The 19254-nt window shown below is 48.6% G+C and overlaps 1 long non-coding RNA gene across 1 annotated transcript; it reads left to right on the top strand.

Annotated features, from left to right (window-relative positions):
• Positions 1-574: 574 nt before the first annotated feature.
• On the top strand, positions 575-18959 carry LOC142927055 (uncharacterized). Its single transcript, XR_012943983.1, has 2 exons — positions 575-7993; positions 15672-18959. It is a non-coding gene; the product is annotated as an uncharacterized LOC142927055 (long non-coding RNA).
• The last annotated feature ends 295 nt before the right edge of the window (positions 18960-19254 follow it).

Genomic DNA, 19254 nt, shown 5'->3' with positions numbered 1-19254 from the left:
CCTTCATGTGGTTGTGTTTGCCCGGGGCACTCCGGTTTCCTCCCCCATGAAGCCAGACGCTCGTTACCGTGATTGGCCAAACATCCTCAATGTAGGAGGGCCTCGCGCTTCCGAGCGAGAAACACTCCCAAGCAATGCTTCCTTCCGAGGTAGATAAAGAGCAATTTTATTACTACTATCAAATTTTATAGGTTTACCCATATGAGCCTACGCTGCTTTTTTATCCAAATATAACGTTTCACAACCGCGATTATAACTTTGGAACAATTCGCCGTACACACGTATATATATTTTTAAAAGTGATAAATAATAATGCCACACGGCATTATCACATTTGTTACACCCACCACTAGGGCCACATGGCTCGCATATCTCTCCGTGGGCTCCATAGTCTCCTTGCCAGATGGCAGGTCTCGTTTGCAACTGGACGCACAAAGAATTTGGGTTTGGACGCGAGCCTCCGCGATAGGGAATGCGGCGCTCTCACTGCGGCCTTGAAGGCTCCGTTAGGGAATCGTTTTGATAGGTGGGTGGGCGGGGGGTGGTGGGGGTGGGCAGAGATTCACCTGTCGGGAGTGAGCGCCGACTTAAAGTTGTCATGTGTGTTGCACGCTAATGGGTTCTGAGCAGCGTGGAACCTTTTTTTCCCTTCTCTTTAATGTTGTGCCCATCTTAACACACTTCTACGAAATGCATCGAAGGGCAATTGGCGATTTTAACCGTGATGACCCTGTTTTGTGAGCCTCATGACCAGAGGTATACCACAGTCACGGATTTATTTGTAGTTTTGAGACTATACGACCGTATGCTGACGATTAGGCTCCGGGGCGATGCGATGGCGTACTGCTGAGTTACAAACCAGAATCGGATGAAGTTTGATATCAGAGTGAATCACCCATTGAGCTAGGCGGCTCTTTTTCAAGGGTGACTCGGCCAGCAGGCAGCAAGAGTTACAAATGAATAAATGAACACGATATAAAATATTAAAAAACATATAAATGAAGTGATTTAAACCAAATAATCTCGCGAAACAATTATGCACATTCGCGTTTGCATTGTTTCGACCTCAATGTCTGTACAGAGATGGCATAGCAGAGACCCCCGGAGGAGAGACACCAGTTGGTGGCTCCAAAACTTTGGAGCAGCTGTACGAACTTGGCCACCCGAATTGGATTTCAGGCCGCGTGTAACATCGGTGACGAGTGATATCTGAACCGATTCCAGGCCCCACCCCCAGCTTTTCCAACTCGTACTGACCAGTGTGGTGAAATATGGTCAAACGACCTCCGTGACCAACATGGCGTGGGTGAGCCCTTCATTCAGGAGTAATATGACAAAGCTGTACATTTTTATTAGTTTTGTGTTTGATAGATATTCAATATGTTATTAAGCGTGTTTGAAGTCCCGTATCTGAATTTCCCATAATTCTGATGATTATCTGAAGTGTGATGAATTGCAGTCCCTCCCTTATAATTTAATGAAATGTCCGAATTCTCAGGGTATTACATTTTCTTTTTGTACAGTGTGGTCAATGCAGTGACCTCTAGTGGCTGCGGGGATCATGCGAACCAATTACAAATGGTATACACAAATCGAAAAGGAAAAATCCTTGCATGCGCGATTCGCATGCATGATTACACCGCCAGCATTAATACAAACATTGTTACAAGCCTTTGCACCCTCCGTTGTTAATTAACGTATTTTCTTTGCTTTCATGGCATACTGTGTTGAGGCATATATAGCTTGGCAATGCATTGGGCGAGTTGGCTCGGGGTTTACTCCGTTACCAGATGCCCTCACCGAGGCCTTGTAGCGCTGGAATTGATATCCTTCTCCCAGTGTCTCAAACTCTGCCACGTGCTGATCTGTATGACTGCATGCAGGGTCGGGATCGCAGGAGGTCGTGGGTTCGATACCGAACCTGACGCCTGTATATTTGGAGTTTGCGTGTCTCTTTCTCCCCGTGGTAACGTGGATTTTTCTCCTGGTCCTTCGGTTTTTCCCTTCACATTTAGAAACGTGCGTTTAGAGTATTTGGCTGCTATATATGATGAGTCACTTTGTTAAACTATCATTTGTGGCCAGGTTAGCTTTTGAAAAAGAGCTTTGTAGCTCAGTGAGCCTTACCGGCTAAAATTACAAAAAAAAATTGTCTAGTATAGGGTGGTGGCGGTAGTGGTGGTTCGTTTACCCGGCTAAACCACACCGCGCGCGTGCATGAGCAGCGCAGAAGGTTCGAGGCTCGATAATTTGCGAGAGCGATGGCTGATTAATTACCCTAACGAGCTGCTCCCAACCTCACACTTCCAGTTGCCACTCTCAGCCTGCCGCTCAGCAAGCCTCGACGCTTCACTGCCCTTGGACTCACCCCCCCCCACTCCAGCAGTAAATATAAAACAAATACCGTGATAAATACTTGTTTTAACCTCTGACCTTTGACCACTGTTTAAACCTCGTGGGTGTCTGCGTGCGTGCGCTCGCGTGCGCTGTGCGCACATTCGTCCGCGTGTGTTTTGTGTGCCTTCTGTGTGTCCGTGTGATGGTGTGTTTTCTATTTATGTGATTGTGTTTGTGTGATTGTTTGCGTGTTTGTGTCTTTGTGTGATTGTGTGTGTGCGCGTGATTGTGTGTTTATAAATTTACGTGTTTGCCTGTGCCTATTTGTGCGTGCACGTTTTCGCGGTCATTCTCAGTGTTTTTGACACCGTCACCGCAGATTCTCCTGTGATCCCACCTTTTACACACACACACCCATTTGGCTTTAATCTAGTCGTATACGAGACCACGCAGGGAAAAGCATGGCGTCGGACACAGCTGCATTTACTGGGTGCAATCAACGCACAAACTAAATTGAAAAAAAAAGTTTCAAAAAATAAATGACATCTGAAAAGTGCGCGGAGAGATGCGCAGCTGCTAATTGCAATGGGGCACGGAAAGAGGGGCCACGTGGATTAGAGAACGTACGCGGGTTTTCTAACGTCGTATGGACTGCTTCTAAATGTCAGGTGGCCAAGTCTGGAAGGGTTGATTGCCATTGGTTCGGGAACAATGGCAGAGAAGCAGTCAAGTCAGGGAAAAGTGTCCGAGATGGAGCGGTGGAATCGGCTCGTATGGAGGTGCTCGGTGGATCATTACATCCCACAATCGTGAGAGATGATGATATCCAGCAGTGGATTGACAAGGCTGATGGTAATGATTAGTAAATCTATCAATTGGCATTTGATGTTATTGCCGGAGGGAGACTCATATGTTCAAACAATATATGAATCATACACATCAATCATATATACACAACATATATATTAAACTAGCTTTATTACCCGGCTTCGCCCGGGACTTGGATTCTTGTCTTGGATTAATACACGGCCTACGCGGAGGGTTGGGGGGGGGATGCGTGACGTCACCAGGCACACTGCGTGACGTCACCAGGCACACTGCGTGACGTCACCAGGCACACTGCGTGACGCTGCCGCATGCGGGTGACATCACTGATGTGACGTCACCGCTCACTTGCCGTGCAAAATATATCCATTATTGTGCCCCCCCCCCCCAAATACTTTTTGCATTGTGGACAGTCTGGAAACTACCCACATGCCAAATGTCAAGTTTGCTGCATGTTGGGAAGTATGCTATACATTTTGAACAGACACACATTCACAAATTTCCCTTTTATATATATAGATATATTTGATATCATTATATATGAATCATATATACAAATAATATATGAAACATGTATATATATGAACCATATATTAAAGTCATGTACAAATCATCTGCCTCTGCTATGAAGAAGGGCCATTCCCCGAAACGTCACTATCTATTTCCTTCAAGGCGGTGTTATTAACTAATATACTGGGTTATACATATCATGAATGATTGTGCCCAAATAACTGGGATTGACGAATGTACTTTAATGCCAGAGAAGGAGACTGGCACTATTTGGACACGTGTAGGATGGACAACGACAGGAATATGAAAAGTGCGTTGTTCTGGAAAAATGGAAAGAACCGGAAGGAGACGGGAAGACCTCGCAGAGAATGACGACGACACCGCAAGAGACCGGTGCCACAAACACGTGGCCACAAACACGTGGCCACAAACACGTGGCCAAAAATACGTGGCCACAAACACGAGGCCACAAACACGAGGCCACAAACACGTGGCCACAAACACGAGGCCACAAAACCACGAGGCCACAAAAACACGAGGCCACAAACACGAGGCCACAAACACGAGGCCACAAAAACACGAGGCCACAAAAACACGAGGCCACAAACACGAGGCCACAAACACGAGGCCACAAACACGAGGCCACAAACACGAGGCCACAAACACGAGGCCACAAACACGTGGCCACAAACACGAGGCCACAAACACGAGGCCACAAACACGAGGCCACAAAAACACGAGGCCACAAACACGAGGCCACAAACACGAGGCCACAAAAACACGAGGCCACAAACACGAGGCCACAAACACGAGGCCACAAACACGTGGCCACAAACACGTGGCCACAAACACGTGGCCACGACTCGAGCGCACTGGCACAAGACAGAGGAAAGTGTTGACAAATGACGAAATGTGCGGCGGACACCCAACGGGCCACCTGCGCGTGGATCGTGACGATGACCACTGACAATGCGGCAACGGCATCGCCAAATAAATTGTTCCATACATCATGCCTAGACCGCGTGCACTCGGTGACTTGTAGGCCACGATCATCCCGACCACTGTGTGCCGTGAACGCTGTGTGTACGTTGAACTTATTTCTCGCCGTACGTAACCAACTGTGCTAATTGGAGGTGCGGGGGAAGGACAACAAACTAAACGCAACAAGCAGTTGTAAAGAAATTAGTTTTAAGAAATTAGTTGTAAAGAAATTAGTTTGCAATCTAGATTTGAAAGTGCGTAGCCCCAGTGGCACCTGAAAGCGCCACGCGATGCGGTGACCGTCACTGTTCGACGGTCAGCTAAAAGCCGCTGCTGCGAGGATGACCGGAGTTTGCGTGATGGTTCATGCTCCTTGACTAGATCAGCGAGGTATTGTGGTTCATTTGTGGCAAGCACTTTGTGTGTGTAATGAGTACCGCTAATTAAATGTCACGATGTGGGTTAATTTTTCTATTTGACTCCATTGGGTTGGAATGCTTAAACAGATGAATTTACTGAAGTTTTTTTTTATGAACGTAAATAATGTTTGATGGACCTCAGTACCCGGGATCGCTTCTGTTTAGCGTTATCCCCGGAGCCGGACGAGCCTGGCTGTCCGCGATTTTGAACGTTGTGGTGAGATCTCAGAATTATTTTCCATTGAAAAACAAACAGAAACGATTTGTTTGTTGTTTCAGTGCTGCCGAGTGCTGATGAGAAATGTTGAAACGAAATCCACGGTTTCTCCTGTTGGAGGCTGCTTGTTAAAAAAAACTAAACTTTTACCAGGTAAGGCCCCCACTGAACTATATAACTATTTTTTTCAGAAGTGACCTGGCCACAAATGATAGCTCAATGAAGTGGCTTATCGCGGAAATGTCATTCTTTCTAAATGTGGAGGGAAAAACCGGAGGACCCGGAGAAAAATCCACGAGGAGAGAGACACCGCAAACTCCAAATATACAGCAGGCGTCAGGGTCGGGATCGAACCCACGACCTCCTGCATACCAGGTGAGGGAGATAACATCTCGCAGCCACCGTGGCGCCTCTCCCCTGCTGCCCCCCACAGTCTGGAGCTCCCCTCCCCCAGCCATTTGTGCTGTCGACTCCTGCCCCAGTTCAAGTCCAGGCTCAATATGTAAGATTCCTCCTCTGCCTATGACTGACTCTAGTTTACAAAATAAATATGTCCACTGTTGCTGTACTACATCTTGATATGGGTGCTATATTAATACAAATTGGAAAATTATATATATTAAAAAAATTGTGGTGCAATTGCATTAATAATGATGATAACAATATTTTTGAACCATTATACATCTTAATTTTGGGAAAGATTCTGCCAAATTCCCAATATATATTGTTTTGTTTTGAGATATTTGGCAAAGTTGGACCCTGATTATAAGGGCCATGGATCACCATGCACGGTAGGTGGTTAGTTACATCTTCGGCAGAGCACCAACGAGAAGAATCCCGGCAATCGTGCAGGCGGGCAACCTCTAAGTGCCTCCCGAGCGGTGGGTCACACACACACACACGTGTGCACGCACACGCGTAGCCAGCAAAGGTCATCGACGCGCACACGAACTTCCCAGCCTGCGCTTAACGTGCGGTGGAAATACGGTTAGAGTGGGAAACGCGGTGTCGTGCCCGAGTGGCGAGATTAAACCCTGATAAGGGGCAATAACCGCTGCTCCTCCTCCTCCCCCCCCCCCCGTGTGTGTGTGTGTGCGTGGGACCCATGCTGGCCGTGGGGTCCCAGCCAGGTGGTGACCCGCACAGAGACTGCGTCACAAGGGGTCATTGCTTCGTGCCCTGCACTACGAACCTAGCAAGCCAGTTTCGATTCCTGGCCGTGGCAAGTAATTTAAACAGGTCCCTGCAGGGTGGGCTGGTAGGAACATTGGAATTTTGCGCAATTTTATGACATTGTTACGTAAAATTGTGCAAATTGAGAGCGTCTTCCCACCTTTTTGCGCTCAAAATCGTTGAGGGTTCTTCGGACAAATTATACACCCAACAGCACGGGATTTCACTTTGTTAAAGTATTGAAAGTGGACGGACGGACGGACACATTAATCTATTGCAGGTTGGTACACTCAGTTTACAACTTCGTTCCTACCAGTATTATTTCAATATGAGTAGTCAATCCACTGATTCCAATTGTATGTGTTATCAAAGGTAATACCTACCTTGTTATATTCAGATTGTCCGTGCATGGAGATAGCTGCTGACTAAAAAAGTTACGTAATAATTTATACACAACTATAAATCTCAAATTATAATGGGTTGAAAGAACATATTGGTACTCATACATCCAACCACCTTTGTCTTCTTTGATGTTCACGCATGGTACCTGATCCTAATTTTAGGCTGGGTCAACCTACAAGAGACCCAGAGTGAGTTTAGATAACTATATTGCAAATAATTGCACGGCCAATAATTTAACTCGCATCACCTGGGATTGTGGTGGAAAACAGGTCCCTGCAGGGTGGGCTGGTAGGACAAGTCTCTGCGCTGTCTATTGCTGATTTTACACCCAACAGCACGAGATTTCACTTCGTTAAAGTATTGAAAGGGAACGGACGGACGGACACATAAATCTATTGCAGGCTGGTACACTCAGTTTACAACTTCGTTCCTACCAGTATAATTTTTTACTATATATATTTTTTATTTGATCACGTAAGGCCCACTGAGCTATATAATTTTCAGAAGCGACCTGGCTATCACAATAGCTCAACAAAGGGGCTTATCACGTCATAGCAGCCAAATTGGTATCAGCTATAAATCAGTACCTGGTGCAGTAATGGGGAAAGAAAGGTCGCCGGGCGTGGTGCTAACAAAACAACTCATGCATCGTGCCAGCCTTAATTGGGCCATATGAGGGCCCTTGGTTTCTCCGTCTTTCGCTACAGGCATGTGTGAGATGCGCTGCGTCTGCATGGAGTGCTGGTGATGATGGAGGAGGGAGGTGGTGGTGGTGTTGCTGTTTGGTGTGGGGAAGATGCAAGTGGAATACAATGTGGTGGTTGTGCAATCTGTTGTTGGTGCTGTTGTTGGTGGCTGCTGCTGCTGCCGCTGCATGGCGTTGGATGCGGTTGCGAAATCAGTTGCACGCGGCGGCGATCGTTGCGCAAACTGTTGTCTGCTGCCTGAGGCTGTCTGGTCGTGGTTGCACAGCGGCGGCGAAGACGGGAGCGCGGTGGCACGATCGTCGTGCGGCACGGTCGGCGACTTGCGAGCGGCCTGACGGCGATGGCACTGGGCCCCCCCCCCTCTCTCCCTCACCCGAGCCCCCGCCCACCGGGCCACTCGTCGCCCCATCACCTCCAGCACGGTAGTCTTCGCGTGCCTTCCCCTTGCTGCGATCTATTAAAACGTGGGCGGCGGCCAGGCCCGTAACCCAACCACGGGCCGTGTAATTAAAACAACACTGGAAAATTTGCTGCAGCGCCGCTGCCTCCGCCTGTTTGGAATGAGCGGCGAGCACAAGCCAACCGCGAACACAACACACACACACACCGCCGGGCTGCGCACAATTCAGAAAAGGATGGTTCGGTGGGAGGTTGACTTTAGTTTGATGAGAGAATGGAGTTTGGTGGGAGAGTTGAGATTGGTGGGAGACTTGAGTTTGGTGGGAGACTTGAGATTGGTGGGGAACTTGAGATTGCTGGGAGGCTTGAGGTTGATGGGAGACTTGAGATTAATGCCAGACTTGAATTTGGTGAGAGACTTGATTTTGGAAGGAGATTTCATATTGGTGGGAGACTTCAAAGTGGAGGTGGTGGGGCTGGGGGATGGAAAGCAGTGGCAAGGGGAGCCACATGCAGAGCAGCAATGACCCTGGACATACAACATACAGGCATACAAACGCGCGCACGCAAAAACACCCACAAATTCGCGCACGCGCGTGCATGTACGCGTACGTGTGCGTGCATTCTCGGCATGTTTTAATTTTAACAGTGTAATTTCAGCTGCAGAAAAACTGCACAAATAAGACAGGCCGGCACGTGCGCTCTGCGGATGATGCCTCCAGGGTCTGATTTGTGCTCGGTGAGAATGAATCTGCGGGGGACCCCATGTATTTCTTTCATCCGGACTGCCAGGACTATTGTTGGAACAACAACAACAACACGCACGAATTAAAACCCCAAAAAGATGACATGTTTTTTCGGTGCGAGTAGTTGTTACGTGCAAACACTTGTGGTATTTTCGGTTATTCTTCTCGCTATTGTAATTACCGCCACCGAGCAAGCCAGCCGCTGCATGCTTGCGTTCAGTGAATTGAGTTTTATTTGCGTAAATTGTTTTATTTTTATTATTTCGCTCCACATGCTCTTTGCTTTCAAAGATCACTGCTAAAAAAAGGTGGCCTCTCGCCCGAGCGCATCCCCTACCTGATCAAGCGTAAAGTTCGCCACCGAATGATTCCTTTGTATGTTTGCCTGCAGCCGTGATCCGTCCACTGCTGGGTGAAGGCCTCCCCGAACGTTGCCGTTTCTCGCGGAAACGCCCAGCGAACCCCTGCGCGTGAGATTATTTCATCGCTCCTCCTCTGTGGTCCGACGTCGCCCTGGCTTTGCTAACCTCACTTTGGCTGCCAATCCATTGTGAGTCTCGACCCACGGGGCCTCCTTTGGTTCCAGCGAGCTGTCTCTCCCAAGCCAGCTCTCCTCTCTTAACAGTTTTGAGTGACGTCAATAACCCGCGTACGTTCTCCGACCAAATGCCGTTCCTTCTTCTTCTTCCTCTCTCTCTCTCAACGTACTTCCGAGCGTCCATTTCTCCACGCTTCTTTTCTGCACGCGCTTTGCTTTTTTTATTTTATTTGTCCATTCCACTTTTGTTTGTTCGATCGTTGGCCGTGTTCACGAGCCGCCGCGAGGTCGCGGCAGGTCGCACGGAACCGTGTCGGCGCCTCTCACGAAAACCGTTTGCGTCCCACTCCATTTGTTTCTTTTTCCCTTCTCTGCTCCCCCCCCCCCCCGATCGACCCGGTGGTTTTTCGAGGAAGCGAATTGTGAAGGGGGCATATCGGCAGCAGCCTGTTCGTGGCAATTGTCTGCTGTCGGTCCCCCCCCCCCCCCTCACCCTCTTCTCTGAAGCGGGGCCAACAACGCCTGCAGCATTCGCCTATTGAAGGTTCTCCGATTCGTAGGGCACAGGGCCGGTCTTGGGGTCTCTTTGTCCCCAGGACACCAGAGCAGAAGAAACCCTCCCCTCCTTCCCCCCCCCCCTCCTTTCCCCCCCTCTTAAACACACACACAATTCACAACCCTCACGCTGCCAGGATGCTCTCCACTAAAGCTCCTGTTGGTTAGGTGATTCATACTATAACGGCTAACAGGATCAGACGTCTCAACGTTCACGTTGTGCGGTATCTGTTTTAAATGTGTCCTTTCTTCATGGGGATCCTCGGAAGCTTTGGGCCCTGGACATATGTTCTGCTTCCCCCCTCCCCTGTGAATGATGAGATAGGAGTTTATTATTTGTATATTTCTCATGGAAGGTGGCGGTCGGCTGGGCCGACCATTTATCTGTGATTAGTCGAGCCAATGGTGGTTTGTCCTATGGAACAGTTGTCCTGTGCCAGAGGCATCTTGTAAAGATGGAAACCCCTCACTGGCTCATTCCAGTTGTATTCAGGTATGAGCGATTATTTTCTATTTTACCAGGCAAGGCGTGCTATGCAGCTCATTTATATAAGCGACCTGACCACAAATTAAAGCTCAATGAAGTGGCTTATTACGTAGACATTTCTAGAAGCCAAATACTCTTAAACGCGCGTTGATTCTAAATGTAGAGGGACAAACCGTGAGGACCCGGATGAATATCCACGTGACCACGGAGAGAACATGCAAATATACGGGCGTCAGGGTCGGAATCGAACCCACAGCCTCCTGCGTACCGGGCGAAGCAGTTAACATCTTGCCATTATGGCACGCCTCTGTCTCGCCAAGTGGCAAAACACATCCCGTTACCTCACTTGAGACCCCGCCCCCCCTCCTCAAACGCGCCCACGTGCAATCCCATGGGCTCGGTGGAGAGCGACCTGGGACGGATGCCAGTGTCCCCTAACGAGCCACTCACTCGCGGTTCCCACAGAAGAACCGTCTCCTGGTTGAATGTCTTGCCCCCGCAGACAATGGTCCGTGTTGAACCGCATAAAAAAAACATCACAGCTATCGAGCCCCCACACAACGGACAATTGACAGCAAGCGACAGTGCGAGTGCTGTCACCAATCTCAAAACCGCGGACCACGCGGTTGTGCGACCGTGCGAGCATTTGCCGTGAGCATTTCAGACATTCACCAGGCCACTCCTGAAGCTGCCCGCTGGCTTACTCGCCAAGCTTCAACAGCAGCTAAGAAACATCGCCGATCAACTCCCCAACCGTTCGAAATGCTACGAGCCGGGACCCTGCGGTTAGGCTCGATTACAAGCTCGTAAACCCACGGGACAACAGTGGCTTTAAAAATAAATTGCAATATTAATAATCACGGCGTTGGCTTCGAATGCTCGAGATTTTCTCGCCCCCCCCCCCAGCTCCGTTCGCTTTTGTACGAAGCACGCGCGCGCACTCTCGCATTGCCTAATCGCCATTGTCTGCTTGGCGTAATCAAAGCGGTTATTGTTTTGATGAATCGTTTTACAACAGACCGCGCTGAGGAGCGCATTCGCCAAATTCTTTGGGTGCGCACGTAATCTGCTGTGACGACGTGACATGAAGGAGCTGCGTGTTTTGCTCGCGTTTTTTTTCGTTTGCTTAAAGCGATGCCACCACCACTTCCCACAAGGCCCTACGACAATGAGGCGAAATATGCCCCCTCAATAAATTGTTTTTTTAATCGCACTCGCCCTTCCAGCGCCCCTGCAGAAATTCCATTGAGATGCGCTAACCTCTTCAGTACGAGAGACTTCGGCATCTGTTGTTGAGCATTGAGTTATTTTTTTGTTTGGGTTTTTGTTGTTGTAATTGTTACGTGCCCAAATGTCGATTTGGCTATTGTAGGAAGCACGTTGTGGCCCACTCTCGTTAATTAAACACATTCACGATGCTATGTTGTGGAGCAATGTCTCTTCTTTTTATATCAGGTAAGGCCCACTGAGGTACATAGCTTTTTTTCAGAAGTGACCTGTCGATCACATATGATAGCCCTACGAAGTGGCTTATCACGTGGACATTTATAGCAGCCAAATACTCTAAAATCTATTCGGAGAATAATCCATGTGACCACGTGTGAGAGACAAGCAAACTCCAAATATACAGGCGTCAGGGTCAGGATCGAGCCCACGACCTGCATACTAGGCGAGATAGTTAACATCCCGCCGTGAGTAATAACACACCGCATTCTCTAGAGGCTTCGAGGCTGCGGACCGTATATGCACCCTGAACTTTGGGTAATTTTGAAAAAACGTATCTCCTATAATTTGGAGATAATGCTACTATGGCTAGTGGGTTCATCTGCCCTCTGGGTGGTTCCGTATTGCTATGGAGAACCATCTTCCGGAAGGTGATTCTCAACAACCAAACTTAAAACACATCTTCTTGGTTCTTTCGGTGAAGTCACGTAGATAGAAAATAAAAATAATAAAATAAAGATATAAGCAAAACCCCACGACGTTTCGATCACAACTGAAGCGGTCTTTTTTTTTCTCCACCTGATGAAGACCGCTTGTGTTGCGATCTAAACGTCGTGGGTTTTTTGCATTGATTTTTGTTTGATTTTTTCTAGCTACGTGACTTTACCGAAAGAACCAATAATATGAATTCCTGCAATCACGAAAGTTTTAAGTCAAATTTTAAAACGCATCTTCCAGAAGACACATGAATTCCAGACTTTCAGACCCACTCCCACCTTTTCAATTTAAAATGCAGGAGGAATTTAAGGTTACGTAATCCAGAGATTACGGTGTAATCAGACCTCCGTTTGTGGTTCCACGCATGTATATTTAATTATCCACAATGCTCCACAACGCCAAATGAGTTTGTATACAATATTTCTTTTCGTGTTGAACATGGCCCCAACGTTTAGATGGAGTGCTCCTAGCAGTAACAGCAGACAACCCAGTAGCATGGAGTAAACGAGCCAAACTCTTCTGATGAGACCCAGAAGGTTGAAACCGGCCCAGACTTTACTTTTCGAAAACAAATTCTGCTTGAAAATATTGGTCTTCAAAGTCAATAGTCCAATGACCAAGAAATATTTTATTCGTATGCAGAGGCACAGAACGGAGGTCTGTTTAACATGCGTTATTACTTCATATTTAAAGGCTTGCTTGTGCACGTATGCACCAACCACAGGGATCGAACCATTGCCTCTGTGCACACTCGCTCCATGGCAGGTGCATTGGCCGTTATGCGTCCCGGGCGCCTATATTTAATCATGGCAAGTCAGCCATGTAGTTGGCTTCTCTGCACAGTGTCTGTAATCACCAGAGCTCGGTTTTCATTTTTTCTTAGGGGGCCTTAAACACCGCTCTCCCTGCCCAGAAATTCAACGAATTAAGAGTTATCCTCGAAAGGAATCCTGATAACCCACGCACATGTTTTAAGACTACCCATGCTCGCTTCATTGGCACACTTTATAATCCACTTCTGATAGTTGCCATTCCATCATCTCCCCAGAGACGGTCGCACAATGAACTTCATAATTCACTTTAATTTACCCACTCGACAAGAGCCTACGACTTTTTTTCTGGCAAGTGAGATTTGTGGGATATCATGTTTTGATTCCTGGACACTCCTGAATTGCCACAGAGCGGCAGTTGGCCGATTGATTGAGGAATCGACTCCCTTGTCTTGAACGTGTTGGCCAATTGAATGTGGAGGCCGCCACATGCTCGCAGGGGTGGACGTGAACCCGTGACGAGCGACACACGTGCGAGTTGACGAACGTCGACCCCCCCTTTGTGCGCAAGCGCAGGAGACCGACGTCACCCGACGAGGTCATGCGTCGTTACGCCTCCCCCCCCCCCCCCCCCCCGTGTTTCGCACAGCGCGGTAGAATCTTCAGCCGCGATGGTATCGAGCAAACGGGCGCACTTTCCGACGCATTGCCAAAAGCTCGCACGTGTCATTTATCAACGTTATCAAATGCCCCGTCAGGTTCTATTATTTCGGCGTCCGTTATTAAGGTGGGAGTTTTCAGTGCCTGTTACTGCGCGATTCATCACGATTTGCTTGCGCTCGAGAGCGCGATCCATCCTCGCGGCTGACATTTCCATATCTTAGCCACGACGAGTGACTGCTTGAGGTTCAGAGGTTGCAGTCGTAAATCACCGGCGTCTGTTGAGCTTTGCAAAAGAAAAAAAAATTGCAGTAAAATTGTGAAATCCATCATCGTTGCTAAGAGTCTTGAGTTGTCCAGTGATTTGCATTCCATTTTCTTTAATATCTTGTGGATGTGTAATGTTTAAAAAAAAAAACAAGTTTAATTATAACGCGAATTCGGAAATGTTAAAGAATGTGACGTGACATAAAGAATGTGATGTATCTGCACCGACATCAGATGTAAACTTGTGCCGAGGGAAACCCGTCTCGTGCGTGCTCGCGCGTGTCCTGTGCCCTGTTGTGTGACACGATTGCTCCGAATCTGGCTCGGACACGAGCACAAGTGCCGCAAAGCGTGCCCTGGGTTCACATCCACGTGGGTGTTGGAAACGGGCGTGCCTGCAGAGTGTGCGCGCGCGCCCAAGTTGCGTGTTCGTGTTTGCGAGTGGTTCTGAGCACGCTAACCGCGTGCGCGTGTGTGCGTGGGTAGCGCTTGCTCGTGCGTGTGGGCGCGTGTATGTGTTTACGCGTGCGAGGGTAGGCTGTCAGCTTATGGAAAGTTTTGTTTGTTGCAGATGTGTGTGAGAATCGGTATGATGGTGATGCTTCGAGTGTGTGCACGCACGCGCGCGCGCGTGTGTGGGTGTGGAAGGATAATAGCCTCGATTGGGGATGATGTGATTATGAAGTACCGGGCCTTGCTGCCAGGACATGCAGTGCTGTAATTAGTCACAGCAAAACAGGATGGTTGGCAGGGTGGTGAATTGTATGGGTTTGCAACGGGGTGAGGAGAAGGGGCGGGGGGGGTGATGGAGAAAGTGGGGGGGCTGAGGAGTGGAGAAGACTTTGCGAGAAATAGATGTACAGAGAACGCAGCAAGGGCACAATATACAGTTAAATCTTTTGACTTAAAGCTTTCGGGACTGCAGCAATTCATATTCTTGGGTCTTACGGTAAAGTCTCCTATCTACGTGAGTTTACCGAAAGACACAAGAACGCAATATAAGCGTCCGTTTAGTCCAATCTCCCAGGATTCTGGAGGCTCCGCATTTTTTTCTTCTTCTAGCGGCGCTTTCTAAATCCACTGCTGGATGAAGGGCTTAATGGAGATTGTTTGAGCACGTTGGTCAGTCATGAGACCGGTTCGGACATTACTCGCTCACCAATGTTATCGCCGTCGCCATGAATAGAACTCCGGTTCGAAAAATGTGTTACAATGTAAGGATTGTGTGTTTTCTAATGCAAATTCCTGTCTGTTAACAACAAAGACAAAGATCCCCCGTATAGCCTTAACAGACTGTAGGGGCAAGTGCTGTTAGCGAGCATCTATGAAGGCCTGCAACGGCACACGAGGGGGTGGCTGGCCAGCACCACGCCCGACCGCCATTGTCTCCCCAGTGGCGATGTTTACACACCGCACCAAGTACTCATTTGAGGCTGAGTCGACTTAGGGGAGGCCCATGACCGGTTCAGATAATCGTCACTTGGTGTTGGCCGTGAGCGGGAATCGAACCCGGGTCGCCGGGTTCATAGCTTAGCGCTAACCGTTACACCACCGCTCCCCGCTAACAACACACACGTAAAGCGTACAGAACACCGTTCGTTGAGTTGTTGGTTCCTGACGCCGCCTCGTTCTAATGTCGGGTGCACGGAGCGGTTGCCCCGGGCCCCCCCCGGCCCCCCTGCGCCCGAAGTTTGTTATTAATTAATTAATTACACTCACGCGCGATGTGTTTTGAAGGCTCGTGACGATGCGGACAGCGTCTGGACGTCCAGCCGTTGCCAAAGACAACACGGAGAAATGAAAATTGCTCGGCTCGGAAACACCGAAAACACGCCCGCGTGAGAAACAGAAGAAGAATACATTTATTAAAAAACAACCGATGTTTGGAAATCAAGTGGCTTGGTAGTCGCGAAAGCTTTAAGTCAAGATTTAAGTGGGTTTTTTAAATTTGTTTATTATTGATCGTAAATAACAATCAGAATAACAAAAATAACAACAACAATAATAACAATAACATACTCTTGGTTCTTTCGGTAAAGTCACGTAGAAGGGAAACAATAAATAATAAAAATATAAAAATAAAATTCTACGTGACTTTACCGAAAGAACCAAGAATATGAATCCCTGCAGTCACGAAAGCTTTAAATTAAAACAATAATAACAATTATAATAACAATTATAATAACAATAATAAGTCACGACACTTGTCAGTCCACTGCCGGATGAAGGACTCCCCCATCCTGTGTTAGTCGCAGGGTTGTTTCTTTCTTTTCCATACTTCACCACGCTGGTCAGTGCACGTTGGCGAAAAGGAGTGGGAGACCCCGGGACCGGTTCGGATATCCTTCGACACACAAAGATCCCCCGCCCCCCATATAGCCTCAACAGGCTGTTGGGGCAAGTGCTGGTCGCGAGCGCCTATGAAAGCCGGCACGGTACACGAGGGGGTGGGTGGTCGACCGCCTTTGTCTCCCCATCGCTGCGTGCGATACCGATGTGAGGAGGGACGAGTTCAGGTATCGCTCGCCACCAGCGTTGGCCCTGGCTGGCAACGGGATCGAGATCGCCGGGTTCATCGACAACTTTTAAGGCGGCGTCCTCGCTCGCTCGCCCGCAACGTCCACCAAGTAATGGAAGTGTAATTAAAGCTTGTTCTTTGGGTCTTTCGGTAAAGTCACGTAGATAGGTTCAAAACAAACAAAAAAAACTACGACGTTTCGACCGCAACACAAGCGGTCGTCATCAGGAAAAGGGTTTTTCTGGTGACGACCGCTTGTGTTGCGATCGAAACGTCGTAGTTTATTTTTTATTTTTTTAAATTATTTTCTTTGAACCTACCTACGTGACTTTACCGAAAGACCCAAAGAATATGAATTCCTGCAGTCACGAAAGCTTCGAGTCAAGATGTAATTAAGCTGTTGTTGTACAAGCGCGGCGAGAGATAGTTTTGTCCACCTGCGTGGTTGGCCAAAATAAAAAAATAAAATAAAAACAGAGCGCTCGGGTGCGTTATTGGAAAACCGCCCACAGGCAGCGCGATTAGTCGTGAATCGGACACGGGAGGAGTTTAACACGTAGGCTTTCGCGACCAATAGTATTCATAATAAAGGTTTTTGGGTTAGATCGCGTTATTTCTAAATGTGTCGTAACCCTCCACCACCCGACACGGCCAAACAGTAAAAAATGTGTCACGTTTACAAAGGACAAATAGTTCACTACTTTAGCCCACCGGTGTGTTGAAGAGTGAATCAACATCATTTAAAATTTGAGTACGACGTTTCGCTGGTAATTACATCCAGCATCATCGGGCAATTCGCCAGAATGGTAAAGCCCTCACTTGCTCCCGGTCTTAAATAGAGCAGCAGCAGGGTGACGTCATCATTTAACTCATTCAGGTGCAGTGATTTGAGGCGGAGGGGGTATTGTAATTATATAATCGATTGGTAATCAGTCAATGGTTATGATTAGTTTCGAGTTGTAGATTAGTAATTAGTTGTAATGTGTGTTATTGTGATTATATGCCGTGAGAAGCGGCGGACGGTGAACAACGCCGAGCGAGCGCGAGAGGAGAGAGACGCCTCTGCGGATGAACAAACAGGCGGTGCTATCCGTCACCCGCGCCAACAGCACAGTAGTGGCGTAGTCGCGTTCGGAGCGATTTTGAGCGCTTTTGACTCGCAAACCTTGGCCACTGGGTCGTTGCGATGGGCACTCGGTACACAACAGCTGTGCGTGTTTTTATTCAAAAATAAATTAAAACCACCAGCCAGCGGAGTCACGCTGGTGCGCTCGGTGGTTGTCAATGCCTGGAAGCTGGTGGCTGGCCCAGTGAACCCCCCTCCGCAGCTGCCCCCTCCCACCCCCCCCCCCCCCCCCCGTGTTGGCTCCGGCACGGCGGTGTTGCACTGCCCATTATCTTGCGACGGGACATTAAGCCGGCTTGCTCCCGTCTGCTTATTGACATTGTCGACTCCGTGAGATGCTCGCCGAGAATGTGCCGCTGTAAACAAGACTTGCTCGACAAGGAGGGAAGCGAGTGGAGGGGGGGAGGTCTCAGGCGGGCGGGCGGGCGGGCAGAAAAGGTGAGCCCTCCGAACATTGTTCGGAAAATGGACAAATGAACTTAAACTGCAGTTGGATTGACGGGCCAGACAATGCACATTCAAACGCCAGTTAACCTTCGTCCACCGATGGGGGGGGGGGGGGGTGGGCAGCGATCAGCTGGTGCCGTGAGAGTCGCAGACAGGGCGATTATCTCTCGCGATGTTTATGTTATTTTAGATGCCCGCTATGGTTGAGCGTGCCTTGAAATTGTTCTCGGTATTTGTCACCAATCGCAACCCTGGTTGTGCTATCAGTGGCTTGCCGTGAGCCCGCATCCACTCGAATCGTCCGTGGAGCAGCACAGCCGTGCACATTAAGAGAAGTGGCCCACGGAAGCGGACATCGCGAAGCCACCTCTCAGATTCCTTCACGTGACCTCCAAAACCACAGCAATTGCGCGCCCGCTCTGCATGTGTGAGCATTTTAATTGTCAAGAGATGGAATTTCGCCAAAATAAGCGCAAAACCAAATTTTCACCTCTCGGTATTCTTCTGCAGTCGTTGCTAACCGGGCTGAGACCATCAACTCACTCGACTTGAGAACCCCCCCCGCCCCCCCCCCCCCTTGCTTAATCACAGGCAGCCTCCTGCATTCGAATCTAGGATCGCAGCGGTGCCGGCTCGGAAAACTAACCTGTGATCCACCCGGCAAACGATCGGCAATCTCAATGTCCAGCGGATACGTCTCGGAGTGATGCATATTTAAGGAGAGTTTGGAAACGGTAGGATTGTTAACTTTTGCATTTTGCTGTCTGCAGAGAGAGAGGGAGAAGTGATGCCTGTCCCTATTAGCTTCAGGTTTGACGCCGGGCTGTGACCCTCCTTCGCTCGCTCCTGACGCCCGTCTGGCACACGAATCCGCCAAACAGTCTTGTCCGTGCACCGGCGTTTTCGTGGAAATAAATAAATGTTTTGTGCTTCATTGAAACGCGTGGGCTTCTTTCACTCAACATTTTTTGTTCCCTTCCCGTGTTTTTTTGTTGCTGAAAGAGCAATCCTCATTTTTAGCATGGGAGTCGAGTCAAGGTGTGTTTTACTTCGCTGTGGTGGTGTGTGCTGCCTGCTTGTGGTGATGCATGGTGGTCCCTGGCGGTGGTGGTGGTGGTGCAATAAATGTCAACCCGCTGTTGAGAAACACTACGCTATTTTAATTAAAGTGCAAAAATGAAACCACGTCTGAAGATGCCGAAAAAAAAAAAGAATCTGCATTTTGAGAA

The sequence above is a fragment of the Petromyzon marinus genome, chromosome 2, assembly GCF_048934315.1.
Source record: "Petromyzon marinus isolate PM22_M1 ecotype Great Lakes invasive population chromosome 2, UKy_Petmar_22M1.pri1.0, whole genome shotgun sequence".
In the NCBI taxonomy this organism is placed as follows: Eukaryota; Metazoa; Chordata; class Hyperoartia; order Petromyzontiformes; family Petromyzontidae; genus Petromyzon; species Petromyzon marinus.
Note: the sequence above shows the minus strand (reverse complement) of the source record. Positions and strands in the feature narration are given on the sequence as shown.